Source organism: Xenopus tropicalis, chromosome 5 (assembly GCF_000004195.4).
Source record: "Xenopus tropicalis strain Nigerian chromosome 5, UCB_Xtro_10.0, whole genome shotgun sequence".
NCBI classification, from domain to species: Eukaryota; Metazoa; Chordata; class Amphibia; order Anura; family Pipidae; genus Xenopus; species Xenopus tropicalis.
The window spans coordinates 442,140-461,690 of NC_030681.2; the positions used below are offsets into that span (position 1 = coordinate 442,140).

Consider the following 19,551-nt stretch of genomic DNA (forward strand, 5'->3'; position numbering starts at 1 on the left):
AGTCTTCTCTATGCTTTTCTGCATGGATTCTGAGAAGAGCCCGAGAGCGCGCCTTTGAGCGAGTAGAAGCGGCTAGGAGATGTTTAAGAGGACGAAAAGTCAGCTTAGTCATCGCCTACGGCCATACCACCCTGAAAGCGCCCGATCTCGTCTGATCTCGGAAGCTAAGCAGGGACGGGCCTGGTTAGTACCTGGATGGGAGACCGCCTGGGAATACCAGGTGTTGTAGGCTTTTGCATTTTGCCATTCTGACCAGCAGGAGGCAGTCTTCTCTATGCTTTTCTGCATGGATTCTGAGAAGAGCCCGAGAGCGCGCCTTTGAGCGAGTAGAAGCGGCTAGGAGATGTTTAAGAGGACGAAAAGTCAGCTTAGTCATCGCCTACGGCCATACCACCCTGAAAGCGCCCGATCTCGTCTGATCTCGGAAGCTAAGCAGGGACGGGCCTGGTTAGTACCTGGATGGGAGACCGCCTGGGAATACCAGGTGTTGTAGGCTTTTGCATTTTGCCATTCTGACCAGCAGGAGGCAGTCTTCTCTATGCTTTTCTGCATGGATTCTGAGAAGAGCCCGAGAGCGCGCCTTTGAGCGAGTAGAAGCGGCTAGGAGATGTTTAAGAGGACGAAAAGTCAGCTTAGTCATCGCCTACGGCCATACCACCCTGAAAGCGCCCGATCTCGTCTGATCTCGGAAGCTAAGCAGGGACGGGCCTGGTTAGTACCTGGATGGGAGACCGCCTGGGAATACCAGGTGTTGTAGGCTTTTGCATTTTGCCATTCTGACCAGCAGGAGGCAGTCTTCTCTATGCTTTTCTGCATGGATTCTGAGAAGAGCCCGAGAGCGCGCCTTTGAGCGAGTAGAAGCGGCTAGGAGATGTTTAAGAGGACGAAAAGTCAGCTTAGTCATCGCCTACGGCCATACCACCCTGAAAGCGCCCGATCTCGTCTGATCTCGGAAGCTAAGCAGGGACGGGCCTGGTTAGTACCTGGATGGGAGACCGCCTGGGAATACCAGGTGTTGTAGGCTTTTGCATTTTGCCATTCTGACCAGCAGGAGGCAGTCTTCTCTATGCTTTTCTGCATGGATTCTGAGAAGAGCCCGAGAGCGCGCCTTTGAGCGAGTAGAAGCGGCTAGGAGATGTTTAAGAGGACGAAAAGTCAGCTTAGTCATCGCCTACGGCCATACCACCCTGAAAGCGCCCGATCTCGTCTGATCTCGGAAGCTAAGCAGGGACGGGCCTGGTTAGTACCTGGATGGGAGACCGCCTGGGAATACCAGGTGTTGTAGGCTTTTGCATTTTGCCATTCTGACCAGCAGGAGGCAGTCTTCTCTATGCTTTTCTGCATGGATTCTGAGAAGAGCCCGAGAGCGCGCCTTTGAGCGAGTAGAAGCGGCTAGGAGATGTTTAAGAGGACGAAAAGTCAGCTTAGTCATCGCCTACGGCCATACCACCCTGAAAGCGCCCGATCTCGTCTGATCTCGGAAGCTAAGCAGGGACGGGCCTGGTTAGTACCTGGATGGGAGACCGCCTGGGAATACCAGGTGTTGTAGGCTTTTGCATTTTGCCATTCTGACCAGCAGGAGGCAGTCTTCTCTATGCTTTTCTGCATGGATTCTGAGAAGAGCCCGAGAGCGCGCCTTTGAGCGAGTAGAAGCGGCTAGGAGATGTTTAAGAGGACGAAAAGTCAGCTTAGTCATCGCCTACGGCCATACCACCCTGAAAGCGCCCGATCTCGTCTGATCTCGGAAGCTAAGCAGGGACGGGCCTGGTTAGTACCTGGATGGGAGACCGCCTGGGAATACCAGGTGTTGTAGGCTTTTGCATTTTGCCATTCTGACCAGCAGGAGGCAGTCTTCTCTATGCTTTTCTGCATGGATTCTGAGAAGAGCCCGAGAGCGCGCCTTTGAGCGAGTAGAAGCGGCTAGGAGATGTTTAAGAGGACGAAAAGTCAGCTTAGTCATCGCCTACGGCCATACCACCCTGAAAGCGCCCGATCTCGTCTGATCTCGGAAGCTAAGCAGGGACGGGCCTGGTTAGTACCTGGATGGGAGACCGCCTGGGAATACCAGGTGTTGTAGGCTTTTGCATTTTGCCATTCTGACCAGCAGGAGGCAGTCTTCTCTATGCTTTTCTGCATGGATTCTGAGAAGAGCCCGAGAGCGCGCCTTTGAGCGAGTAGAAGCGGCTAGGAGATGTTTAAGAGGACGAAAAGTCAGCTTAGTCATCGCCTACGGCCATACCACCCTGAAAGCGCCCGATCTCGTCTGATCTCGGAAGCTAAGCAGGGACGGGCCTGGTTAGTACCTGGATGGGAGACCGCCTGGGAATACCAGGTGTTGTAGGCTTTTGCATTTTGCCATTCTGACCAGCAGGAGGCAGTCTTCTCTATGCTTTTCTGCATGGATTCTGAGAAGAGCCCGAGAGCGCGCCTTTGAGCGAGTAGAAGCGGCTAGGAGATGTTTAAGAGGACGAAAAGTCAGCTTAGTCATCGCCTACGGCCATACCACCCTGAAAGCGCCCGATCTCGTCTGATCTCGGAAGCTAAGCAGGGACGGGCCTGGTTAGTACCTGGATGGGAGACCGCCTGGGAATACCAGGTGTTGTAGGCTTTTGCATTTTGCCATTCTGACCAGCAGGAGGCAGTCTTCTCTATGCTTTTCTGCATGGATTCTGAGAAGAGCCCGAGAGCGCGCCTTTGAGCGAGTAGAAGCGGCTAGGAGATGTTTAAGAGGACGAAAAGTCAGCTTAGTCATCGCCTACGGCCATACCACCCTGAAAGCGCCCGATCTCGTCTGATCTCGGAAGCTAAGCAGGGACGGGCCTGGTTAGTACCTGGATGGGAGACCGCCTGGGAATACCAGGTGTTGTAGGCTTTTGCATTTTGCCATTCTGACCAGCAGGAGGCAGTCTTCTCTATGCTTTTCTGCATGGATTCTGAGAAGAGCCCGAGAGCGCGCCTTTGAGCGAGTAGAAGCGGCTAGGAGATGTTTAAGAGGACGAAAAGTCAGCTTAGTCATCGCCTACGGCCATACCACCCTGAAAGCGCCCGATCTCGTCTGATCTCGGAAGCTAAGCAGGGACGGGCCTGGTTAGTACCTGGATGGGAGACCGCCTGGGAATACCAGGTGTTGTAGGCTTTTGCATTTTGCCATTCTGACCAGCAGGAGGCAGTCTTCTCTATGCTTTTCTGCATGGATTCTGAGAAGAGCCCGAGAGCGCGCCTTTGAGCGAGTAGAAGCGGCTAGGAGATGTTTAAGAGGACGAAAAGTCAGCTTAGTCATCGCCTACGGCCATACCACCCTGAAAGCGCCCGATCTCGTCTGATCTCGGAAGCTAAGCAGGGACGGGCCTGGTTAGTACCTGGATGGGAGACCGCCTGGGAATACCAGGTGTTGTAGGCTTTTGCATTTTGCCATTCTGACCAGCAGGAGGCAGTCTTCTCTATGCTTTTCTGCATGGATTCTGAGAAGAGCCCGAGAGCGCGCCTTTGAGCGAGTAGAAGCGGCTAGGAGATGTTTAAGAGGACGAAAAGTCAGCTTAGTCATCGCCTACGGCCATACCACCCTGAAAGCGCCCGATCTCGTCTGATCTCGGAAGCTAAGCAGGGACGGGCCTGGTTAGTACCTGGATGGGAGACCGCCTGGGAATACCAGGTGTTGTAGGCTTTTGCATTTTGCCATTCTGACCAGCAGGAGGCAGTCTTCTCTATGCTTTTCTGCATGGATTCTGAGAAGAGCCCGAGAGCGCGCCTTTGAGCGAGTAGAAGCGGCTAGGAGATGTTTAAGAGGACGAAAAGTCAGCTTAGTCATCGCCTACGGCCATACCACCCTGAAAGCGCCCGATCTCGTCTGATCTCGGAAGCTAAGCAGGGACGGGCCTGGTTAGTACCTGGATGGGAGACCGCCTGGGAATACCAGGTGTTGTAGGCTTTTGCATTTTGCCATTCTGACCAGCAGGAGGCAGTCTTCTCTATGCTTTTCTGCATGGATTCTGAGAAGAGCCCGAGAGCGCGCCTTTGAGCGAGTAGAAGCGGCTAGGAGATGTTTAAGAGGACGAAAAGTCAGCTTAGTCATCGCCTACGGCCATACCACCCTGAAAGCGCCCGATCTCGTCTGATCTCGGAAGCTAAGCAGGGACGGGCCTGGTTAGTACCTGGATGGGAGACCGCCTGGGAATACCAGGTGTTGTAGGCTTTTGCATTTTGCCATTCTGACCAGCAGGAGGCAGTCTTCTCTATGCTTTTCTGCATGGATTCTGAGAAGAGCCCGAGAGCGCGCCTTTGAGCGAGTAGAAGCGGCTAGGAGATGTTTAAGAGGACGAAAAGTCAGCTTAGTCATCGCCTACGGCCATACCACCCTGAAAGCGCCCGATCTCGTCTGATCTCGGAAGCTAAGCAGGGACGGGCCTGGTTAGTACCTGGATGGGAGACCGCCTGGGAATACCAGGTGTTGTAGGCTTTTGCATTTTGCCATTCTGACCAGCAGGAGGCAGTCTTCTCTATGCTTTTCTGCATGGATTCTGAGAAGAGCCCGAGAGCGCGCCTTTGAGCGAGTAGAAGCGGCTAGGAGATGTTTAAGAGGACGAAAAGTCAGCTTAGTCATCGCCTACGGCCATACCACCCTGAAAGCGCCCGATCTCGTCTGATCTCGGAAGCTAAGCAGGGACGGGCCTGGTTAGTACCTGGATGGGAGACCGCCTGGGAATACCAGGTGTTGTAGGCTTTTGCATTTTGCCATTCTGACCAGCAGGAGGCAGTCTTCTCTATGCTTTTCTGCATGGATTCTGAGAAGAGCCCGAGAGCGCGCCTTTGAGCGAGTAGAAGCGGCTAGGAGATGTTTAAGAGGACGAAAAGTCAGCTTAGTCATCGCCTACGGCCATACCACCCTGAAAGCGCCCGATCTCGTCTGATCTCGGAAGCTAAGCAGGGACGGGCCTGGTTAGTACCTGGATGGGAGACCGCCTGGGAATACCAGGTGTTGTAGGCTTTTGCATTTTGCCATTCTGACCAGCAGGAGGCAGTCTTCTCTATGCTTTTCTGCATGGATTCTGAGAAGAGCCCGAGAGCGCGCCTTTGAGCGAGTAGAAGCGGCTAGGAGATGTTTAAGAGGACGAAAAGTCAGCTTAGTCATCGCCTACGGCCATACCACCCTGAAAGCGCCCGATCTCGTCTGATCTCGGAAGCTAAGCAGGGACGGGCCTGGTTAGTACCTGGATGGGAGACCGCCTGGGAATACCAGGTGTTGTAGGCTTTTGCATTTTGCCATTCTGACCAGCAGGAGGCAGTCTTCTCTATGCTTTTCTGCATGGATTCTGAGAAGAGCCCGAGAGCGCGCCTTTGAGCGAGTAGAAGCGGCTAGGAGATGTTTAAGAGGACGAAAAGTCAGCTTAGTCATCGCCTACGGCCATACCACCCTGAAAGCGCCCGATCTCGTCTGATCTCGGAAGCTAAGCAGGGACGGGCCTGGTTAGTACCTGGATGGGAGACCGCCTGGGAATACCAGGTGTTGTAGGCTTTTGCATTTTGCCATTCTGACCAGCAGGAGGCAGTCTTCTCTATGCTTTTCTGCATGGATTCTGAGAAGAGCCCGAGAGCGCGCCTTTGAGCGAGTAGAAGCGGCTAGGAGATGTTTAAGAGGACGAAAAGTCAGCTTAGTCATCGCCTACGGCCATACCACCCTGAAAGCGCCCGATCTCGTCTGATCTCGGAAGCTAAGCAGGGACGGGCCTGGTTAGTACCTGGATGGGAGACCGCCTGGGAATACCAGGTGTTGTAGGCTTTTGCATTTTGCCATTCTGACCAGCAGGAGGCAGTCTTCTCTATGCTTTTCTGCATGGATTCTGAGAAGAGCCCGAGAGCGCGCCTTTGAGCGAGTAGAAGCGGCTAGGAGATGTTTAAGAGGACGAAAAGTCAGCTTAGTCATCGCCTACGGCCATACCACCCTGAAAGCGCCCGATCTCGTCTGATCTCGGAAGCTAAGCAGGGACGGGCCTGGTTAGTACCTGGATGGGAGACCGCCTGGGAATACCAGGTGTTGTAGGCTTTTGCATTTTGCCATTCTGACCAGCAGGAGGCAGTCTTCTCTATGCTTTTCTGCATGGATTCTGAGAAGAGCCCGAGAGCGCGCCTTTGAGCGAGTAGAAGCGGCTAGGAGATGTTTAAGAGGACGAAAAGTCAGCTTAGTCATCGCCTACGGCCATACCACCCTGAAAGCGCCCGATCTCGTCTGATCTCGGAAGCTAAGCAGGGACGGGCCTGGTTAGTACCTGGATGGGAGACCGCCTGGGAATACCAGGTGTTGTAGGCTTTTGCATTTTGCCATTCTGACCAGCAGGAGGCAGTCTTCTCTATGCTTTTCTGCATGGATTCTGAGAAGAGCCCGAGAGCGCGCCTTTGAGCGAGTAGAAGCGGCTAGGAGATGTTTAAGAGGACGAAAAGTCAGCTTAGTCATCGCCTACGGCCATACCACCCTGAAAGCGCCCGATCTCGTCTGATCTCGGAAGCTAAGCAGGGACGGGCCTGGTTAGTACCTGGATGGGAGACCGCCTGGGAATACCAGGTGTTGTAGGCTTTTGCATTTTGCCATTCTGACCAGCAGGAGGCAGTCTTCTCTATGCTTTTCTGCATGGATTCTGAGAAGAGCCCGAGAGCGCGCCTTTGAGCGAGTAGAAGCGGCTAGGAGATGTTTAAGAGGACGAAAAGTCAGCTTAGTCATCGCCTACGGCCATACCACCCTGAAAGCGCCCGATCTCGTCTGATCTCGGAAGCTAAGCAGGGACGGGCCTGGTTAGTACCTGGATGGGAGACCGCCTGGGAATACCAGGTGTTGTAGGCTTTTGCATTTTGCCATTCTGACCAGCAGGAGGCAGTCTTCTCTATGCTTTTCTGCATGGATTCTGAGAAGAGCCCGAGAGCGCGCCTTTGAGCGAGTAGAAGCGGCTAGGAGATGTTTAAGAGGACGAAAAGTCAGCTTAGTCATCGCCTACGGCCATACCACCCTGAAAGCGCCCGATCTCGTCTGATCTCGGAAGCTAAGCAGGGACGGGCCTGGTTAGTACCTGGATGGGAGACCGCCTGGGAATACCAGGTGTTGTAGGCTTTTGCATTTTGCCATTCTGACCAGCAGGAGGCAGTCTTCTCTATGCTTTTCTGCATGGATTCTGAGAAGAGCCCGAGAGCGCGCCTTTGAGCGAGTAGAAGCGGCTAGGAGATGTTTAAGAGGACGAAAAGTCAGCTTAGTCATCGCCTACGGCCATACCACCCTGAAAGCGCCCGATCTCGTCTGATCTCGGAAGCTAAGCAGGGACGGGCCTGGTTAGTACCTGGATGGGAGACCGCCTGGGAATACCAGGTGTTGTAGGCTTTTGCATTTTGCCATTCTGACCAGCAGGAGGCAGTCTTCTCTATGCTTTTCTGCATGGATTCTGAGAAGAGCCCGAGAGCGCGCCTTTGAGCGAGTAGAAGCGGCTAGGAGATGTTTAAGAGGACGAAAAGTCAGCTTAGTCATCGCCTACGGCCATACCACCCTGAAAGCGCCCGATCTCGTCTGATCTCGGAAGCTAAGCAGGGACGGGCCTGGTTAGTACCTGGATGGGAGACCGCCTGGGAATACCAGGTGTTGTAGGCTTTTGCATTTTGCCATTCTGACCAGCAGGAGGCAGTCTTCTCTATGCTTTTCTGCATGGATTCTGAGAAGAGCCCGAGAGCGCGCCTTTGAGCGAGTAGAAGCGGCTAGGAGATGTTTAAGAGGACGAAAAGTCAGCTTAGTCATCGCCTACGGCCATACCACCCTGAAAGCGCCCGATCTCGTCTGATCTCGGAAGCTAAGCAGGGACGGGCCTGGTTAGTACCTGGATGGGAGACCGCCTGGGAATACCAGGTGTTGTAGGCTTTTGCATTTTGCCATTCTGACCAGCAGGAGGCAGTCTTCTCTATGCTTTTCTGCATGGATTCTGAGAAGAGCCCGAGAGCGCGCCTTTGAGCGAGTAGAAGCGGCTAGGAGATGTTTAAGAGGACGAAAAGTCAGCTTAGTCATCGCCTACGGCCATACCACCCTGAAAGCGCCCGATCTCGTCTGATCTCGGAAGCTAAGCAGGGACGGGCCTGGTTAGTACCTGGATGGGAGACCGCCTGGGAATACCAGGTGTTGTAGGCTTTTGCATTTTGCCATTCTGACCAGCAGGAGGCAGTCTTCTCTATGCTTTTCTGCATGGATTCTGAGAAGAGCCCGAGAGCGCGCCTTTGAGCGAGTAGAAGCGGCTAGGAGATGTTTAAGAGGACGAAAAGTCAGCTTAGTCATCGCCTACGGCCATACCACCCTGAAAGCGCCCGATCTCGTCTGATCTCGGAAGCTAAGCAGGGACGGGCCTGGTTAGTACCTGGATGGGAGACCGCCTGGGAATACCAGGTGTTGTAGGCTTTTGCATTTTGCCATTCTGACCAGCAGGAGGCAGTCTTCTCTATGCTTTTCTGCATGGATTCTGAGAAGAGCCCGAGAGCGCGCCTTTGAGCGAGTAGAAGCGGCTAGGAGATGTTTAAGAGGACGAAAAGTCAGCTTAGTCATCGCCTACGGCCATACCACCCTGAAAGCGCCCGATCTCGTCTGATCTCGGAAGCTAAGCAGGGACGGGCCTGGTTAGTACCTGGATGGGAGACCGCCTGGGAATACCAGGTGTTGTAGGCTTTTGCATTTTGCCATTCTGACCAGCAGGAGGCAGTCTTCTCTATGCTTTTCTGCATGGATTCTGAGAAGAGCCCGAGAGCGCGCCTTTGAGCGAGTAGAAGCGGCTAGGAGATGTTTAAGAGGACGAAAAGTCAGCTTAGTCATCGCCTACGGCCATACCACCCTGAAAGCGCCCGATCTCGTCTGATCTCGGAAGCTAAGCAGGGACGGGCCTGGTTAGTACCTGGATGGGAGACCGCCTGGGAATACCAGGTGTTGTAGGCTTTTGCATTTTGCCATTCTGACCAGCAGGAGGCAGTCTTCTCTATGCTTTTCTGCATGGATTCTGAGAAGAGCCCGAGAGCGCGCCTTTGAGCGAGTAGAAGCGGCTAGGAGATGTTTAAGAGGACGAAAAGTCAGCTTAGTCATCGCCTACGGCCATACCACCCTGAAAGCGCCCGATCTCGTCTGATCTCGGAAGCTAAGCAGGGACGGGCCTGGTTAGTACCTGGATGGGAGACCGCCTGGGAATACCAGGTGTTGTAGGCTTTTGCATTTTGCCATTCTGACCAGCAGGAGGCAGTCTTCTCTATGCTTTTCTGCATGGATTCTGAGAAGAGCCCGAGAGCGCGCCTTTGAGCGAGTAGAAGCGGCTAGGAGATGTTTAAGAGGACGAAAAGTCAGCTTAGTCATCGCCTACGGCCATACCACCCTGAAAGCGCCCGATCTCGTCTGATCTCGGAAGCTAAGCAGGGACGGGCCTGGTTAGTACCTGGATGGGAGACCGCCTGGGAATACCAGGTGTTGTAGGCTTTTGCATTTTGCCATTCTGACCAGCAGGAGGCAGTCTTCTCTATGCTTTTCTGCATGGATTCTGAGAAGAGCCCGAGAGCGCGCCTTTGAGCGAGTAGAAGCGGCTAGGAGATGTTTAAGAGGACGAAAAGTCAGCTTAGTCATCGCCTACGGCCATACCACCCTGAAAGCGCCCGATCTCGTCTGATCTCGGAAGCTAAGCAGGGACGGGCCTGGTTAGTACCTGGATGGGAGACCGCCTGGGAATACCAGGTGTTGTAGGCTTTTGCATTTTGCCATTCTGACCAGCAGGAGGCAGTCTTCTCTATGCTTTTCTGCATGGATTCTGAGAAGAGCCCGAGAGCGCGCCTTTGAGCGAGTAGAAGCGGCTAGGAGATGTTTAAGAGGACGAAAAGTCAGCTTAGTCATCGCCTACGGCCATACCACCCTGAAAGCGCCCGATCTCGTCTGATCTCGGAAGCTAAGCAGGGACGGGCCTGGTTAGTACCTGGATGGGAGACCGCCTGGGAATACCAGGTGTTGTAGGCTTTTGCATTTTGCCATTCTGACCAGCAGGAGGCAGTCTTCTCTATGCTTTTCTGCATGGATTCTGAGAAGAGCCCGAGAGCGCGCCTTTGAGCGAGTAGAAGCGGCTAGGAGATGTTTAAGAGGACGAAAAGTCAGCTTAGTCATCGCCTACGGCCATACCACCCTGAAAGCGCCCGATCTCGTCTGATCTCGGAAGCTAAGCAGGGACGGGCCTGGTTAGTACCTGGATGGGAGACCGCCTGGGAATACCAGGTGTTGTAGGCTTTTGCATTTTGCCATTCTGACCAGCAGGAGGCAGTCTTCTCTATGCTTTTCTGCATGGATTCTGAGAAGAGCCCGAGAGCGCGCCTTTGAGCGAGTAGAAGCGGCTAGGAGATGTTTAAGAGGACGAAAAGTCAGCTTAGTCATCGCCTACGGCCATACCACCCTGAAAGCGCCCGATCTCGTCTGATCTCGGAAGCTAAGCAGGGACGGGCCTGGTTAGTACCTGGATGGGAGACCGCCTGGGAATACCAGGTGTTGTAGGCTTTTGCATTTTGCCATTCTGACCAGCAGGAGGCAGTCTTCTCTATGCTTTTCTGCATGGATTCTGAGAAGAGCCCGAGAGCGCGCCTTTGAGCGAGTAGAAGCGGCTAGGAGATGTTTAAGAGGACGAAAAGTCAGCTTAGTCATCGCCTACGGCCATACCACCCTGAAAGCGCCCGATCTCGTCTGATCTCGGAAGCTAAGCAGGGACGGGCCTGGTTAGTACCTGGATGGGAGACCGCCTGGGAATACCAGGTGTTGTAGGCTTTTGCATTTTGCCATTCTGACCAGCAGGAGGCAGTCTTCTCTATGCTTTTCTGCATGGATTCTGAGAAGAGCCCGAGAGCGCGCCTTTGAGCGAGTAGAAGCGGCTAGGAGATGTTTAAGAGGACGAAAAGTCAGCTTAGTCATCGCCTACGGCCATACCACCCTGAAAGCGCCCGATCTCGTCTGATCTCGGAAGCTAAGCAGGGACGGGCCTGGTTAGTACCTGGATGGGAGACCGCCTGGGAATACCAGGTGTTGTAGGCTTTTGCATTTTGCCATTCTGACCAGCAGGAGGCAGTCTTCTCTATGCTTTTCTGCATGGATTCTGAGAAGAGCCCGAGAGCGCGCCTTTGAGCGAGTAGAAGCGGCTAGGAGATGTTTAAGAGGACGAAAAGTCAGCTTAGTCATCGCCTACGGCCATACCACCCTGAAAGCGCCCGATCTCGTCTGATCTCGGAAGCTAAGCAGGGACGGGCCTTGGTTAGTACCTGGATGGGAGACCGCCTGGGAATACCAGGTGTTGTAGGCTTTTGCATTTTGCCATTCTGACCAGCAGGAGGCAGTCTTCTCTATGCTTTTCTGCATGGATTCTGAGAAGAGCCCGAGAGCGCGCCTTTGAGCGAGTAGAAGCGGCTAGGAGATGTTTAAGAGGACGAAAAGTCAGCTTAGTCATCGCCTACGGCCATACCACCCTGAAAGCGCCCGATCTCGTCTGATCTCGGAAGCTAAGCAGGGACGGGCCTGGTTAGTACCTGGATGGGAGACCGCCTGGGAATACCAGGTGTTGTAGGCTTTTGCATTTTGCCATTCTGACCAGCAGGAGGCAGTCTTCTCTATGCTTTTCTGCATGGATTCTGAGAAGAGCCCGAGAGCGCGCCTTTGAGCGAGTAGAAGCGGCTAGGAGATGTTTAAGAGGACGAAAAGTCAGCTTAGTCATCGCCTACGGCCATACCACCCTGAAAGCGCCCGATCTCGTCTGATCTCGGAAGCTAAGCAGGGACGGGCCTGGTTAGTACCTGGATGGGAGACCGCCTGGGAATACCAGGTGTTGTAGGCTTTTGCATTTTGCCATTCTGACCAGCAGGAGGCAGTCTTCTCTATGCTTTTCTGCATTGGATTCTGAGAAGAGCCCGAGAGCGCGCCTTTGAGCGAGTAGAAGCGGCTAGGAGATGTTTAAGAGGACGAAAAGTCAGCTTAGTCATCGCCTACGGCCATACCACCCTGAAAGCGCCCGATCTCGTCTGATCTCGGAAGCTAAGCAGGGACGGGCTTGGTTAGTACCTGGATGGGAGACCGCCTGGGAATACCAGGTGTTGTAGGCTTTTGCATTTTGCCATTCTGACCAGCAGGAGGCAGTCTTCTCTATGCTTTTCTGCATTGATTCTGAGAAGAGCCCGAGAGCGCGCCTTTGAGCGAGTAGAAGCGGCTAGGAGATGTTTAAGAGGACGAAAAGTCAGCTTAGTCATCGCCTACGGCCATACCACCCTGAAAGCGCCCGATCTCGTCTGATCTCGGAAGCTAAGCAGGGACGGGCCTTGGTTAGTACCTGGATGGGAGACCGCCTGGGAATACCAGGTGTTGTAGGCTTTTGCATTTTGCCATTCTGACCAGCAGGAGGCAGTCTTCTCTATGCTTTTCTGCATTGATTCTGAGAAGAGCCCGAGAGCGCGCCTTTGAGCGAGTAGAAGCGGCTAGGAGATGTTTAAGAGGACGAAAAGTCAGCTTAGTCATCGCCTACGGCCATACCACCCTGAAAGCGCCCGATCTCGTCTGATCTCGGAAGCTAAGCAGGGACGGGCCTGGTTAGTACCTGGATGGGAGACCGCCTGGGAATACCAGGTGTTGTAGGCTTTTGCATTTTGCCATTCTGACCAGCAGGAGGCAGTCTTCTCTATGCTTTTCTGCATTGATTCTGAGAAGAGCCCGAGAGCGCGCCTTTGAGCGAGTAGAAGCGGCTAGGAGATGTTTAAGAGGACGAAAAGTCAGCTTAGTCATCGCCTACGGCCATACCACCCTGAAAGCGCCCGATCTCGTCTGATCTCGGAAGCTAAGCAGGGACGGGCTTGGTTAGTACCTGGATGGGAGACCGCCTGGGAATACCAGGTGTTGTAGGCTTTTGCATTTTGCCATTCTGACCAGCAGGAGGCAGTCTTCTCTATGCTTTTCTGCATTGATTCTGAGAAGAGCCCGAGAGCGCGCCTTTGAGCGAGTAGAAGCGGCTAGGAGATGTTTAAGAGGACGAAAAGTCAGCTTAGTCATCGCCTACGGCCATACCACCCTGAAAGCGCCCGATCTCGTCTGATCTCGGAAGCTAAGCAGGGACGGGCCTGGTTAGTACCTGGATGGGAGACCGCCTGGGAATACCAGGTGTTGTAGGCTTTTGCATTTTGCCATTCTGACCAGCAGGAGGCAGTCTTCTCTATGCTTTTCTGCATTGATTCTGAGAAGAGCCCGAGAGCGCGCCTTTGAGCGAGTAGAAGCGGCTAGGAGATGTTTAAGAGGACGAAAAGTCAGCTTAGTCATCGCCTACGGCCATACCACCCTGAAAGCGCCCGATCTCGTCTGATCTCGGAAGCTAAGCAGGGACGGGCTTGGTTAGTACCTGGATGGGAGACCGCCTGGGAATACCAGGTGTTGTAGGCTTTTGCATTTTGCCATTCTGACCAGCAGGAGGCAGTCTTCTCTATGCTTTTCTGCATGGATTCTGAGAAGAGCCCGAGAGCGCGCCTTTGAGCGAGTAGAAGCGGCTAGGAGATGTTTAAGAGGACGAAAAGTCAGCTTAGTCATCGCCTACGGCCATACCACCCTGAAAGCGCCCGATCTCGTCTGATCTCGGAAGCTAAGCAGGGACGGGCTTGGTTAGTACCTGGATGGGAGACCGCCTGGGAATACCAGGTGTTGTAGGCTTTTGCATTTTGCCATTCTGACCAGCAGGAGGCAGTCTTCTCTATGCTTTTCTGCATTGATTCTGAGAAGAGCCCGAGAGCGCGCCTTTGAGCGAGTAGAAGCGGCTAGGAGATGTTTAAGAGGACGAAAAGTCAGCTTAGTCATCGCCTACGGCCATACCACCCTGAAAGCGCCCGATCTCGTCTGATCTCGGAAGCTAAGCAGGGACGGGCTTGGTTAGTACCTGGATGGGAGACCGCCTGGGAATACCAGGTGTTGTAGGCTTTTGCATTTTGCCATTCTGACCAGCAGGAGGCAGTCTTCTCTATGCTTTTCTGCATTGATTCTGAGAAGAGCCCGAGAGCGCGCCTTTGAGCGAGTAGAAGCGGCTAGGAGATGTTTAAGAGGACGAAAAGTCAGCTTAGTCATCGCCTACGGCCATACCACCCTGAAAGCGCCCGATCTCGTCTGATCTCGGAAGCTAAGCAGGGACGGGCTTGGTTAGTACCTGGATGGGAGACCGCCTGGGAATACCAGGTGTTGTAGGCTTTTGCATTTTGCCATTCTGACCAGCAGGAGGCAGTCTTCTCTATGCTTTTCTGCATTGATTCTGAGAAGAGCCCGAGAGCGCGCCTTTGAGCGAGTAGAAGCGGCTAGGAGATGTTTAAGAGGACGAAAAGTCAGCTTAGTCATCGCCTACGGCCATACCACCCTGAAAGCGCCCGATCTCGTCTGATCTCGGAAGCTAAGCAGGGACGGGCTTGGTTAGTACCTGGATGGGAGACCGCCTGGGAATACCAGGTGTTGTAGGCTTTTGCATTTTGCCATTCTGACCAGCAGGAGGCAGTCTTCTCTATGCTTTTCTGCATTGATTCTGAGAAGAGCCCGAGAGCGCGCCTTTGAGCGAGTAGAAGCGGCTAGGAGATGTTTAAGAGGACGAAAAGTCAGCTTAGTCATCGCCTACGGCCATACCACCCTGAAAGCGCCCGATCTCGTCTGATCTCGGAAGCTAAGCAGGGACGGGCTTGGTTAGTACCTGGATGGGAGACCGCCTGGGAATACCAGGTGTTGTAGGCTTTTGCATTTTGCCATTCTGACCAGCAGGAGGCAGTCTTCTCTATGCTTTTCTGCATTGATTCTGAGAAGAGCCCGAGAGCGCGCCTTTGAGCGAGTAGAAGCGGCTAGGAGATGTTTAAGAGGACGAAAAGTCAGCTTAGTCATCGCCTACGGCCATACCACCCTGAAAGCGCCCGATCTCGTCTGATCTCGGAAGCTAAGCAGGGACGGGCTTGGTTAGTACCTGGATGGGAGACCGCCTGGGAATACCAGGTGTTGTAGGCTTTTGCATTTTGCCATTCTGACCAGCAGGAGGCAGTCTTCTCTATGCTTTTCTGCATTGATTCTGAGAAGAGCCCGAGAGCGCGCCTTTGAGCGAGTAGAAGCGGCTAGGAGATGTTTAAGAGGACGAAAAGTCAGCTTAGTCATCGCCTACGGCCATACCACCCTGAAAGCGCCCGATCTCGTCTGATCTCGGAAGCTAAGCAGGGACGGGCTTGGTTAGTACCTGGATGGGAGACCGCCTGGGAATACCAGGTGTTGTAGGCTTTTGCATTTTGCCATTCTGACCAGCAGGAGGCAGTCTTCTCTATGCTTTTCTGCATTGATTCTGAGAAGAGCCCGAGAGCGCGCCTTTGAGCGAGTAGAAGCGGCTAGGAGATGTTTAAGAGGACGAAAAGTCAGCTTAGTCATCGCCTACGGCCATACCACCCTGAAAGCGCCCGATCTCGTCTGATCTCGGAAGCTAAGCAGGGACGGGCTTGGTTAGTACCTGGATGGGAGACCGCCTGGGAATACCAGGTGTTGTAGGCTTTTGCATTTTGCCATTCTGACCAGCAGGAGGCAGTCTTCTCTATGCTTTTCTGCATTGATTCTGAGAAGAGCCCGAGAGCGCGCCTTTGAGCGAGTAGAAGCGGCTAGGAGATGTTTAAGAGGACGAAAAGTCAGCTTAGTCATCGCCTACGGCCATACCACCCTGAAAGCGCCCGATCTCGTCTGATCTCGGAAGCTAAGCAGGGACGGGCTTGGTTAGTACCTGGATGGGAGACCGCCTGGGAATACCAGGTGTTGTAGGCTTTTGCATTTTGCCATTCTGACCAGCAGGAGGCAGTCTTCTCTATGCTTTTCTGCATTGATTCTGAGAAGAGCCCGAGAGCGCGCCTTTGAGCGAGTAGAAGCGGCTAGGAGATGTTTAAGAGGACGAAAAGTCAGCTTAGTCATCGCCTACGGCCATACCACCCTGAAAGCGCCCGATCTCGTCTGATCTCGGAAGCTAAGCAGGGACGGGCTTGGTTAGTACCTGGATGGGAGACCGCCTGGGAATACCAGGTGTTGTAGGCTTTTGCATTTTGCCATTCTGACCAGCAGGAGGCAGTCTTCTCTATGCTTTTCTGCATTGATTCTGAGAAGAGCCCGAGAGCGCGCCTTTGAGCGAGTAGAAGCGGCTAGGAGATGTTTAAGAGGACGAAAAGTCAGCTTAGTCATCGCCTACGGCCATACCACCCTGAAAGCGCCCGATCTCGTCTGATCTCGGAAGCTAAGCAGGGACGGGCTTGGTTAGTACCTGGATGGGAGACCGCCTGGGAATACCAGGTGTTGTAGGCTTTTGCATTTTGCCATTCTGACCAGCAGGAGGCAGTCTTCTCTATGCTTTTCTGCATTGATTCTGAGAAGAGCCCGAGAGCGCGCCTTTGAGCGAGTAGAAGCGGCTAGGAGATGTTTAAGAGGACGAAAAGTCAGCTTAGTCATCGCCTACGGCCATACCACCCTGAAAGCGCCCGATCTCGTCTGATCTCGGAAGCTAAGCAGGGACGGGCTTGGTTAGTACCTGGATGGGAGACCGCCTGGGAATACCAGGTGTTGTAGGCTTTTGCATTTTGCCATTCTGACCAGCAGGAGGCAGTCTTCTCTATGCTTTTCTGCATTGATTCTGAGAAGAGCCCGAGAGCGCGCCTTTGAGCGAGTAGAAGCGGCTAGGAGATGTTTAAGAGGACGAAAAGTCAGCTTAGTCATCGCCTACGGCCATACCACCCTGAAAGCGCCCGATCTCGTCTGATCTCGGAAGCTAAGCAGGGACGGGCTTGGTTAGTACCTGGATGGGAGACCGCCTGGGAATACCAGGTGTTGTAGGCTTTTGCATTTTGCCATTCTGACCAGCAGGAGGCAGTCTTCTCTATGCTTTTCTGCATTGATTCTGAGAAGAGCCCGAGAGCGCGCCTTTGAGCGAGTAGAAGCGGCTAGGAGATGTTTAAGAGGACGAAAAGTCAGCTTAGTCATCGCCTACGGCCATACCACCCTGAAAGCGCCCGATCTCGTCTGATCTCGGAAGCTAAGCAGGGACGGGCTTGGTTAGTACCTGGATGGGAGACCGCCTGGGAATACCAGGTGTTGTAGGCTTTTGCATTTTGCCATTCTGACCAGCAGGAGGCAGTCTTCTCTATGCTTTTCTGCATTGATTCTGAGAAGAGCCCGAGAGCGCGCCTTTGAGCGAGTAGAAGCGGCTAGGAGATGTTTAAGAGGACGAAAAGTCAGCTTAGTCATCGCCTACGGCCATACCACCCTGAAAGCGCCCGATCTCGTCTGATCTCGGAAGCTAAGCAGGGACGGGCTTGGTTAGTACCTGGATGGGAGACCGCCTGGGAATACCAGGTGTTGTAGGCTTTTGCATTTTGCCATTCTGACCAGCAGGAGGCAGTCTTCTCTATGCTTTTCTGCATTGATTCTGAGAAGAGCCCGAGAGCGCGCCTTTGAGCGAGTAGAAGCGGCTAGGAGATGTTTAAGAGGACGAAAAGTCAGCTTAGTCATCGCCTACGGCCATACCACCCTGAAAGCGCCCGATCTCGTCTGATCTCGGAAGCTAAGCAGGGACGGGCTTGGTTAGTACCTGGATGGGAGACCGCCTGGGAATACCAGGTGTTGTAGGCTTTTGCATTTTGCCATTCTGACCAGCAGGAGGCAGTCTTCTCTATGCTTTTCTGCATTGATTCTGAGAAGAGCCCGAGAGCGCGCCTTTGAGCGAGTAGAAGCGGCTAGGAGATGTTTAAGAGGACGAAAAGTCAGCTTAGTCATCGCCTACGGCCATACCACCCTGAAAGCGCCCGATCTCGTCTGATCTCGGAAGCTAAGCAGGGACGGGCTTGGTTAGTACCTGGATGGGAGACCGCCTGGGAATACCAGGTGTTGTAGGCTTTTGCATTTTGCCATTCTGACCAGCAGGAGGCAGTCTTCTCTATGCTTTTCTGCATTGATTCTGAGAAGAGCCCGAGAGCGCGCCTTTGAGCGAGTAGAAGCGGCTAGGAGATGTTTAAGAGGACGAAAAGTCAGCTTAGTCATCGCCTACGGCCATACCACCCTGAAAGCGCCCGATCTCGTCTGATCTCGGAAGCTAAGCAGGGACGGGCTTGGTTAGTACCTGGATGGGAGACCGCCTGGGAATACCAGGTGTTGTAGGCTTTTGCATTTTGCCATTCTGACCAGCAGGAGGCAGTCTTCTCTATGCTTTTCTGCATTGATTCTGAGAAGAGCCCGAGAGCGCGCCTTTGAGCGAGTAGAAGCGGCTAGGAGATGTTTAAGAGGACGAAAAGTCAGCTTAGTCATCGCCTACGGCCATACCACCCTGAAAGCGCCCGATCTCGTCTGATCTCGGAAGCTAAGCAGGGACGGGCTTGGTTAGTACCTGGATGGGAGACCGCCTGGGAATACCAGGTGTTGTAGGCTTTTGCATTTTGCCATTCTGACCAGCAGGAGGCAGTCTTCTCTATGCTTTTCTGCATTGATTCTGAGAAGAGCCCGAGAGCGCGCCTTTGAGCGAGTAGAAGCGGCTAGGAGATGTTTAAGAGGACGAAAAGTCAGCTTAGTCATCGCCTACGGCCATACCACCCTGAAAGCGCCCGATCTCGTCTGATCTCGGAAGCTAAGCAGGGACGGGCTTGGTTAGTACCTGGATGGGAGACCGCCTGGGAATACCAGGTGTTGTAGGCTTTTGCATTTTGCCATTCTGACCAGCAGGAGGCAGTCTTCTCTATGCTTTTCTGCATTGATTCTGAGAAGAGCCCGAGAGCGCGCCTTTGAGCGAGTAGAAGCGGCTAGGAGATGTTTAAGAGGACGAAAAGTCAGCTTAGTCATCGCCTACGGCCATACCACCCTGAAAGCGCCCGATCTCGTCTGATCTCGGAAGCTAAGCAGGGACGGGCTTGGTTAGTACCTGGATGGGAGACCGCCTGGGAATACCAGGTGTTGTAGGCTTTTGCATTTTGCCATTCTGACCAGCAGGAGGCAGTCTTCTCTATGCTTTTCTGCATTGATTCTGAGAAGAGCCCGAGAGCGCGCCTTTGAGCGAGTAGAAGCGGCTAGGAGATGTTTAAGAGGACGAAAAGTCAGCTTAGTCATCGCCTACGGCCATACCACCCTGAAAGCGCCCGATCTCGTCTGATCTCGGAAGCTAAGCAGGGACGGGCTTGGTTAGTACCTGGATGGGAGACCGCCTGGGAATACCAGGTGTTGTAGGCTTTTGCATTTTGCCATTCTGACCAGCAGGAGGCAGTCTTCTCTATGCTTTTCTGCATTGATTCTGAGAAGAGCCCGAGAGCGCGCCTTTGAGCGAGTAGAAGCGGCTAGGAGATGTTTAAGAGGACGAAAAGTCAGCTTAGTCATCGCCTACGGCCATACCACCCTGAAAGCGCCCGATCTCGTCTGATCTCGGAAGCTAAGCAGGGACGGGCTTGGTTAGTACCTGGATGGGAGACCGCCTGGGAATACCAGGTGTTGTAGGCTTTTGCATTTTGCCATTCTGACCAGCAGGAGGCAGTCTTCTCTAT

At 53.5% G+C, this 19,551-nt stretch overlaps 74 non-coding genes across 74 annotated transcripts; all 74 read left to right on the forward strand.

Moving 5' to 3' along the window:
• The first annotated feature begins 113 nt into the window (after window positions 1-113).
• On the forward strand, window positions 114-232 carry LOC116411303. The gene has a single exon (XR_004223051.1). It is a non-coding gene; the product is annotated as a 5S ribosomal RNA (ribosomal RNA).
• A 145-nt stretch (window positions 233-377) lies between these two features.
• Window positions 378-496, forward strand: LOC116411304. Its single transcript, XR_004223052.1, has one exon. It is a non-coding gene; the product is annotated as a 5S ribosomal RNA (ribosomal RNA).
• A 145-nt stretch (window positions 497-641) lies between these two features.
• Window positions 642-760, forward strand: LOC116411305. Its single transcript, XR_004223053.1, has one exon. It is a non-coding gene; the product is annotated as a 5S ribosomal RNA (ribosomal RNA).
• A 145-nt stretch (window positions 761-905) lies between these two features.
• On the forward strand, window positions 906-1,024 carry LOC116411306. The gene has a single exon (XR_004223054.1). It is a non-coding gene; the product is annotated as a 5S ribosomal RNA (ribosomal RNA).
• Window positions 1,025-1,169: 145 nt separating this feature from the next.
• LOC116411307 lies at window positions 1,170-1,288 on the forward strand. Its single transcript, XR_004223055.1, has one exon. It is a non-coding gene; the product is annotated as a 5S ribosomal RNA (ribosomal RNA).
• A 145-nt stretch (window positions 1,289-1,433) lies between these two features.
• LOC116411308 lies at window positions 1,434-1,552 on the forward strand. The gene has a single exon (XR_004223056.1). It is a non-coding gene; the product is annotated as a 5S ribosomal RNA (ribosomal RNA).
• Window positions 1,553-1,697: 145 nt separating this feature from the next.
• LOC116411310 lies at window positions 1,698-1,816 on the forward strand. The gene has a single exon (XR_004223058.1). It is a non-coding gene; the product is annotated as a 5S ribosomal RNA (ribosomal RNA).
• A 145-nt stretch (window positions 1,817-1,961) lies between these two features.
• On the forward strand, window positions 1,962-2,080 carry LOC116411311. The gene has a single exon (XR_004223059.1). It is a non-coding gene; the product is annotated as a 5S ribosomal RNA (ribosomal RNA).
• A 145-nt stretch (window positions 2,081-2,225) lies between these two features.
• On the forward strand, window positions 2,226-2,344 carry LOC116411312. The gene has a single exon (XR_004223060.1). It is a non-coding gene; the product is annotated as a 5S ribosomal RNA (ribosomal RNA).
• Window positions 2,345-2,489: 145 nt separating this feature from the next.
• On the forward strand, window positions 2,490-2,608 carry LOC116411313. The gene has a single exon (XR_004223061.1). It is a non-coding gene; the product is annotated as a 5S ribosomal RNA (ribosomal RNA).
• Window positions 2,609-2,753: 145 nt separating this feature from the next.
• LOC116411314 lies at window positions 2,754-2,872 on the forward strand. The gene has a single exon (XR_004223062.1). It is a non-coding gene; the product is annotated as a 5S ribosomal RNA (ribosomal RNA).
• Window positions 2,873-3,017: 145 nt separating this feature from the next.
• LOC116411315 lies at window positions 3,018-3,136 on the forward strand. Its single transcript, XR_004223063.1, has one exon. It is a non-coding gene; the product is annotated as a 5S ribosomal RNA (ribosomal RNA).
• Window positions 3,137-3,281: 145 nt separating this feature from the next.
• On the forward strand, window positions 3,282-3,400 carry LOC116411316. Its single transcript, XR_004223064.1, has one exon. It is a non-coding gene; the product is annotated as a 5S ribosomal RNA (ribosomal RNA).
• Window positions 3,401-3,545: 145 nt separating this feature from the next.
• Window positions 3,546-3,664, forward strand: LOC116411317. Its single transcript, XR_004223065.1, has one exon. It is a non-coding gene; the product is annotated as a 5S ribosomal RNA (ribosomal RNA).
• A 145-nt stretch (window positions 3,665-3,809) lies between these two features.
• On the forward strand, window positions 3,810-3,928 carry LOC116411318. Its single transcript, XR_004223066.1, has one exon. It is a non-coding gene; the product is annotated as a 5S ribosomal RNA (ribosomal RNA).
• Window positions 3,929-4,073: 145 nt separating this feature from the next.
• On the forward strand, window positions 4,074-4,192 carry LOC116411319. The gene has a single exon (XR_004223067.1). It is a non-coding gene; the product is annotated as a 5S ribosomal RNA (ribosomal RNA).
• Window positions 4,193-4,337: 145 nt separating this feature from the next.
• Window positions 4,338-4,456, forward strand: LOC116411321. Its single transcript, XR_004223069.1, has one exon. It is a non-coding gene; the product is annotated as a 5S ribosomal RNA (ribosomal RNA).
• Window positions 4,457-4,601: 145 nt separating this feature from the next.
• LOC116411322 lies at window positions 4,602-4,720 on the forward strand. Its single transcript, XR_004223070.1, has one exon. It is a non-coding gene; the product is annotated as a 5S ribosomal RNA (ribosomal RNA).
• A 145-nt stretch (window positions 4,721-4,865) lies between these two features.
• Window positions 4,866-4,984, forward strand: LOC116411323. The gene has a single exon (XR_004223071.1). It is a non-coding gene; the product is annotated as a 5S ribosomal RNA (ribosomal RNA).
• A 145-nt stretch (window positions 4,985-5,129) lies between these two features.
• LOC116411324 lies at window positions 5,130-5,248 on the forward strand. The gene has a single exon (XR_004223072.1). It is a non-coding gene; the product is annotated as a 5S ribosomal RNA (ribosomal RNA).
• Window positions 5,249-5,393: 145 nt separating this feature from the next.
• LOC116411325 lies at window positions 5,394-5,512 on the forward strand. Its single transcript, XR_004223073.1, has one exon. It is a non-coding gene; the product is annotated as a 5S ribosomal RNA (ribosomal RNA).
• A 145-nt stretch (window positions 5,513-5,657) lies between these two features.
• On the forward strand, window positions 5,658-5,776 carry LOC116411126. Its single transcript, XR_004222881.1, has one exon. It is a non-coding gene; the product is annotated as a 5S ribosomal RNA (ribosomal RNA).
• Window positions 5,777-5,921: 145 nt separating this feature from the next.
• On the forward strand, window positions 5,922-6,040 carry LOC116411127. Its single transcript, XR_004222882.1, has one exon. It is a non-coding gene; the product is annotated as a 5S ribosomal RNA (ribosomal RNA).
• Window positions 6,041-6,185: 145 nt separating this feature from the next.
• Window positions 6,186-6,304, forward strand: LOC116411128. Its single transcript, XR_004222883.1, has one exon. It is a non-coding gene; the product is annotated as a 5S ribosomal RNA (ribosomal RNA).
• A 145-nt stretch (window positions 6,305-6,449) lies between these two features.
• Window positions 6,450-6,568, forward strand: LOC116411129. Its single transcript, XR_004222884.1, has one exon. It is a non-coding gene; the product is annotated as a 5S ribosomal RNA (ribosomal RNA).
• Window positions 6,569-6,713: 145 nt separating this feature from the next.
• LOC116411130 lies at window positions 6,714-6,832 on the forward strand. Its single transcript, XR_004222885.1, has one exon. It is a non-coding gene; the product is annotated as a 5S ribosomal RNA (ribosomal RNA).
• A 145-nt stretch (window positions 6,833-6,977) lies between these two features.
• Window positions 6,978-7,096, forward strand: LOC116411132. The gene has a single exon (XR_004222887.1). It is a non-coding gene; the product is annotated as a 5S ribosomal RNA (ribosomal RNA).
• A 145-nt stretch (window positions 7,097-7,241) lies between these two features.
• LOC116411133 lies at window positions 7,242-7,360 on the forward strand. The gene has a single exon (XR_004222888.1). It is a non-coding gene; the product is annotated as a 5S ribosomal RNA (ribosomal RNA).
• A 145-nt stretch (window positions 7,361-7,505) lies between these two features.
• Window positions 7,506-7,624, forward strand: LOC116411134. The gene has a single exon (XR_004222889.1). It is a non-coding gene; the product is annotated as a 5S ribosomal RNA (ribosomal RNA).
• Window positions 7,625-7,769: 145 nt separating this feature from the next.
• LOC116411135 lies at window positions 7,770-7,888 on the forward strand. The gene has a single exon (XR_004222890.1). It is a non-coding gene; the product is annotated as a 5S ribosomal RNA (ribosomal RNA).
• Window positions 7,889-8,033: 145 nt separating this feature from the next.
• On the forward strand, window positions 8,034-8,152 carry LOC116411136. The gene has a single exon (XR_004222891.1). It is a non-coding gene; the product is annotated as a 5S ribosomal RNA (ribosomal RNA).
• A 145-nt stretch (window positions 8,153-8,297) lies between these two features.
• LOC116411137 lies at window positions 8,298-8,416 on the forward strand. The gene has a single exon (XR_004222892.1). It is a non-coding gene; the product is annotated as a 5S ribosomal RNA (ribosomal RNA).
• Window positions 8,417-8,561: 145 nt separating this feature from the next.
• LOC116411138 lies at window positions 8,562-8,680 on the forward strand. The gene has a single exon (XR_004222893.1). It is a non-coding gene; the product is annotated as a 5S ribosomal RNA (ribosomal RNA).
• Window positions 8,681-8,825: 145 nt separating this feature from the next.
• Window positions 8,826-8,944, forward strand: LOC116411139. The gene has a single exon (XR_004222894.1). It is a non-coding gene; the product is annotated as a 5S ribosomal RNA (ribosomal RNA).
• A 145-nt stretch (window positions 8,945-9,089) lies between these two features.
• Window positions 9,090-9,208, forward strand: LOC116411140. Its single transcript, XR_004222895.1, has one exon. It is a non-coding gene; the product is annotated as a 5S ribosomal RNA (ribosomal RNA).
• A 145-nt stretch (window positions 9,209-9,353) lies between these two features.
• LOC116411141 lies at window positions 9,354-9,472 on the forward strand. The gene has a single exon (XR_004222896.1). It is a non-coding gene; the product is annotated as a 5S ribosomal RNA (ribosomal RNA).
• A 145-nt stretch (window positions 9,473-9,617) lies between these two features.
• Window positions 9,618-9,736, forward strand: LOC116411143. Its single transcript, XR_004222898.1, has one exon. It is a non-coding gene; the product is annotated as a 5S ribosomal RNA (ribosomal RNA).
• A 145-nt stretch (window positions 9,737-9,881) lies between these two features.
• LOC116411144 lies at window positions 9,882-10,000 on the forward strand. Its single transcript, XR_004222899.1, has one exon. It is a non-coding gene; the product is annotated as a 5S ribosomal RNA (ribosomal RNA).
• Window positions 10,001-10,145: 145 nt separating this feature from the next.
• On the forward strand, window positions 10,146-10,264 carry LOC116411145. The gene has a single exon (XR_004222900.1). It is a non-coding gene; the product is annotated as a 5S ribosomal RNA (ribosomal RNA).
• Window positions 10,265-10,409: 145 nt separating this feature from the next.
• Window positions 10,410-10,528, forward strand: LOC116411146. The gene has a single exon (XR_004222901.1). It is a non-coding gene; the product is annotated as a 5S ribosomal RNA (ribosomal RNA).
• Window positions 10,529-10,673: 145 nt separating this feature from the next.
• Window positions 10,674-10,792, forward strand: LOC116411147. The gene has a single exon (XR_004222902.1). It is a non-coding gene; the product is annotated as a 5S ribosomal RNA (ribosomal RNA).
• A 145-nt stretch (window positions 10,793-10,937) lies between these two features.
• On the forward strand, window positions 10,938-11,056 carry LOC116411148. The gene has a single exon (XR_004222903.1). It is a non-coding gene; the product is annotated as a 5S ribosomal RNA (ribosomal RNA).
• A 145-nt stretch (window positions 11,057-11,201) lies between these two features.
• On the forward strand, window positions 11,202-11,321 carry LOC116411247. The gene has a single exon (XR_004223002.1). It is a non-coding gene; the product is annotated as a 5S ribosomal RNA (ribosomal RNA).
• A 145-nt stretch (window positions 11,322-11,466) lies between these two features.
• On the forward strand, window positions 11,467-11,585 carry LOC116411149. The gene has a single exon (XR_004222904.1). It is a non-coding gene; the product is annotated as a 5S ribosomal RNA (ribosomal RNA).
• Window positions 11,586-11,730: 145 nt separating this feature from the next.
• Window positions 11,731-11,849, forward strand: LOC116411150. Its single transcript, XR_004222905.1, has one exon. It is a non-coding gene; the product is annotated as a 5S ribosomal RNA (ribosomal RNA).
• A 146-nt stretch (window positions 11,850-11,995) lies between these two features.
• Window positions 11,996-12,114, forward strand: LOC116411155. Its single transcript, XR_004222910.1, has one exon. It is a non-coding gene; the product is annotated as a 5S ribosomal RNA (ribosomal RNA).
• Window positions 12,115-12,259: 145 nt separating this feature from the next.
• Window positions 12,260-12,379, forward strand: LOC116411248. Its single transcript, XR_004223003.1, has one exon. It is a non-coding gene; the product is annotated as a 5S ribosomal RNA (ribosomal RNA).
• A 145-nt stretch (window positions 12,380-12,524) lies between these two features.
• LOC116411151 lies at window positions 12,525-12,643 on the forward strand. The gene has a single exon (XR_004222906.1). It is a non-coding gene; the product is annotated as a 5S ribosomal RNA (ribosomal RNA).
• Window positions 12,644-12,788: 145 nt separating this feature from the next.
• Window positions 12,789-12,907, forward strand: LOC116411156. The gene has a single exon (XR_004222911.1). It is a non-coding gene; the product is annotated as a 5S ribosomal RNA (ribosomal RNA).
• Window positions 12,908-13,052: 145 nt separating this feature from the next.
• On the forward strand, window positions 13,053-13,171 carry LOC116411152. Its single transcript, XR_004222907.1, has one exon. It is a non-coding gene; the product is annotated as a 5S ribosomal RNA (ribosomal RNA).
• A 145-nt stretch (window positions 13,172-13,316) lies between these two features.
• LOC116411157 lies at window positions 13,317-13,435 on the forward strand. The gene has a single exon (XR_004222912.1). It is a non-coding gene; the product is annotated as a 5S ribosomal RNA (ribosomal RNA).
• Window positions 13,436-13,580: 145 nt separating this feature from the next.
• On the forward strand, window positions 13,581-13,699 carry LOC116411158. Its single transcript, XR_004222913.1, has one exon. It is a non-coding gene; the product is annotated as a 5S ribosomal RNA (ribosomal RNA).
• Window positions 13,700-13,844: 145 nt separating this feature from the next.
• On the forward strand, window positions 13,845-13,963 carry LOC116411159. The gene has a single exon (XR_004222914.1). It is a non-coding gene; the product is annotated as a 5S ribosomal RNA (ribosomal RNA).
• Window positions 13,964-14,108: 145 nt separating this feature from the next.
• On the forward strand, window positions 14,109-14,227 carry LOC116411160. Its single transcript, XR_004222915.1, has one exon. It is a non-coding gene; the product is annotated as a 5S ribosomal RNA (ribosomal RNA).
• Window positions 14,228-14,372: 145 nt separating this feature from the next.
• LOC116411161 lies at window positions 14,373-14,491 on the forward strand. The gene has a single exon (XR_004222916.1). It is a non-coding gene; the product is annotated as a 5S ribosomal RNA (ribosomal RNA).
• Window positions 14,492-14,636: 145 nt separating this feature from the next.
• On the forward strand, window positions 14,637-14,755 carry LOC116411162. Its single transcript, XR_004222917.1, has one exon. It is a non-coding gene; the product is annotated as a 5S ribosomal RNA (ribosomal RNA).
• A 145-nt stretch (window positions 14,756-14,900) lies between these two features.
• Window positions 14,901-15,019, forward strand: LOC116411163. The gene has a single exon (XR_004222918.1). It is a non-coding gene; the product is annotated as a 5S ribosomal RNA (ribosomal RNA).
• Window positions 15,020-15,164: 145 nt separating this feature from the next.
• LOC116411165 lies at window positions 15,165-15,283 on the forward strand. The gene has a single exon (XR_004222920.1). It is a non-coding gene; the product is annotated as a 5S ribosomal RNA (ribosomal RNA).
• A 145-nt stretch (window positions 15,284-15,428) lies between these two features.
• Window positions 15,429-15,547, forward strand: LOC116411166. Its single transcript, XR_004222921.1, has one exon. It is a non-coding gene; the product is annotated as a 5S ribosomal RNA (ribosomal RNA).
• A 145-nt stretch (window positions 15,548-15,692) lies between these two features.
• LOC116411167 lies at window positions 15,693-15,811 on the forward strand. The gene has a single exon (XR_004222922.1). It is a non-coding gene; the product is annotated as a 5S ribosomal RNA (ribosomal RNA).
• A 145-nt stretch (window positions 15,812-15,956) lies between these two features.
• On the forward strand, window positions 15,957-16,075 carry LOC116411168. Its single transcript, XR_004222923.1, has one exon. It is a non-coding gene; the product is annotated as a 5S ribosomal RNA (ribosomal RNA).
• A 145-nt stretch (window positions 16,076-16,220) lies between these two features.
• LOC116411169 lies at window positions 16,221-16,339 on the forward strand. Its single transcript, XR_004222924.1, has one exon. It is a non-coding gene; the product is annotated as a 5S ribosomal RNA (ribosomal RNA).
• Window positions 16,340-16,484: 145 nt separating this feature from the next.
• LOC116411170 lies at window positions 16,485-16,603 on the forward strand. The gene has a single exon (XR_004222925.1). It is a non-coding gene; the product is annotated as a 5S ribosomal RNA (ribosomal RNA).
• A 145-nt stretch (window positions 16,604-16,748) lies between these two features.
• Window positions 16,749-16,867, forward strand: LOC116411171. Its single transcript, XR_004222926.1, has one exon. It is a non-coding gene; the product is annotated as a 5S ribosomal RNA (ribosomal RNA).
• A 145-nt stretch (window positions 16,868-17,012) lies between these two features.
• Window positions 17,013-17,131, forward strand: LOC116411172. Its single transcript, XR_004222927.1, has one exon. It is a non-coding gene; the product is annotated as a 5S ribosomal RNA (ribosomal RNA).
• Window positions 17,132-17,276: 145 nt separating this feature from the next.
• LOC116411173 lies at window positions 17,277-17,395 on the forward strand. The gene has a single exon (XR_004222928.1). It is a non-coding gene; the product is annotated as a 5S ribosomal RNA (ribosomal RNA).
• Window positions 17,396-17,540: 145 nt separating this feature from the next.
• LOC116411174 lies at window positions 17,541-17,659 on the forward strand. The gene has a single exon (XR_004222929.1). It is a non-coding gene; the product is annotated as a 5S ribosomal RNA (ribosomal RNA).
• A 145-nt stretch (window positions 17,660-17,804) lies between these two features.
• Window positions 17,805-17,923, forward strand: LOC116411176. The gene has a single exon (XR_004222931.1). It is a non-coding gene; the product is annotated as a 5S ribosomal RNA (ribosomal RNA).
• A 145-nt stretch (window positions 17,924-18,068) lies between these two features.
• Window positions 18,069-18,187, forward strand: LOC116411177. Its single transcript, XR_004222932.1, has one exon. It is a non-coding gene; the product is annotated as a 5S ribosomal RNA (ribosomal RNA).
• A 145-nt stretch (window positions 18,188-18,332) lies between these two features.
• LOC116411178 lies at window positions 18,333-18,451 on the forward strand. Its single transcript, XR_004222933.1, has one exon. It is a non-coding gene; the product is annotated as a 5S ribosomal RNA (ribosomal RNA).
• A 145-nt stretch (window positions 18,452-18,596) lies between these two features.
• LOC116411179 lies at window positions 18,597-18,715 on the forward strand. The gene has a single exon (XR_004222934.1). It is a non-coding gene; the product is annotated as a 5S ribosomal RNA (ribosomal RNA).
• A 145-nt stretch (window positions 18,716-18,860) lies between these two features.
• On the forward strand, window positions 18,861-18,979 carry LOC116411180. The gene has a single exon (XR_004222935.1). It is a non-coding gene; the product is annotated as a 5S ribosomal RNA (ribosomal RNA).
• A 145-nt stretch (window positions 18,980-19,124) lies between these two features.
• On the forward strand, window positions 19,125-19,243 carry LOC116411181. Its single transcript, XR_004222936.1, has one exon. It is a non-coding gene; the product is annotated as a 5S ribosomal RNA (ribosomal RNA).
• A 145-nt stretch (window positions 19,244-19,388) lies between these two features.
• LOC116411182 lies at window positions 19,389-19,507 on the forward strand. The gene has a single exon (XR_004222937.1). It is a non-coding gene; the product is annotated as a 5S ribosomal RNA (ribosomal RNA).
• The last annotated feature ends 44 nt before the right edge of the window (window positions 19,508-19,551 follow it).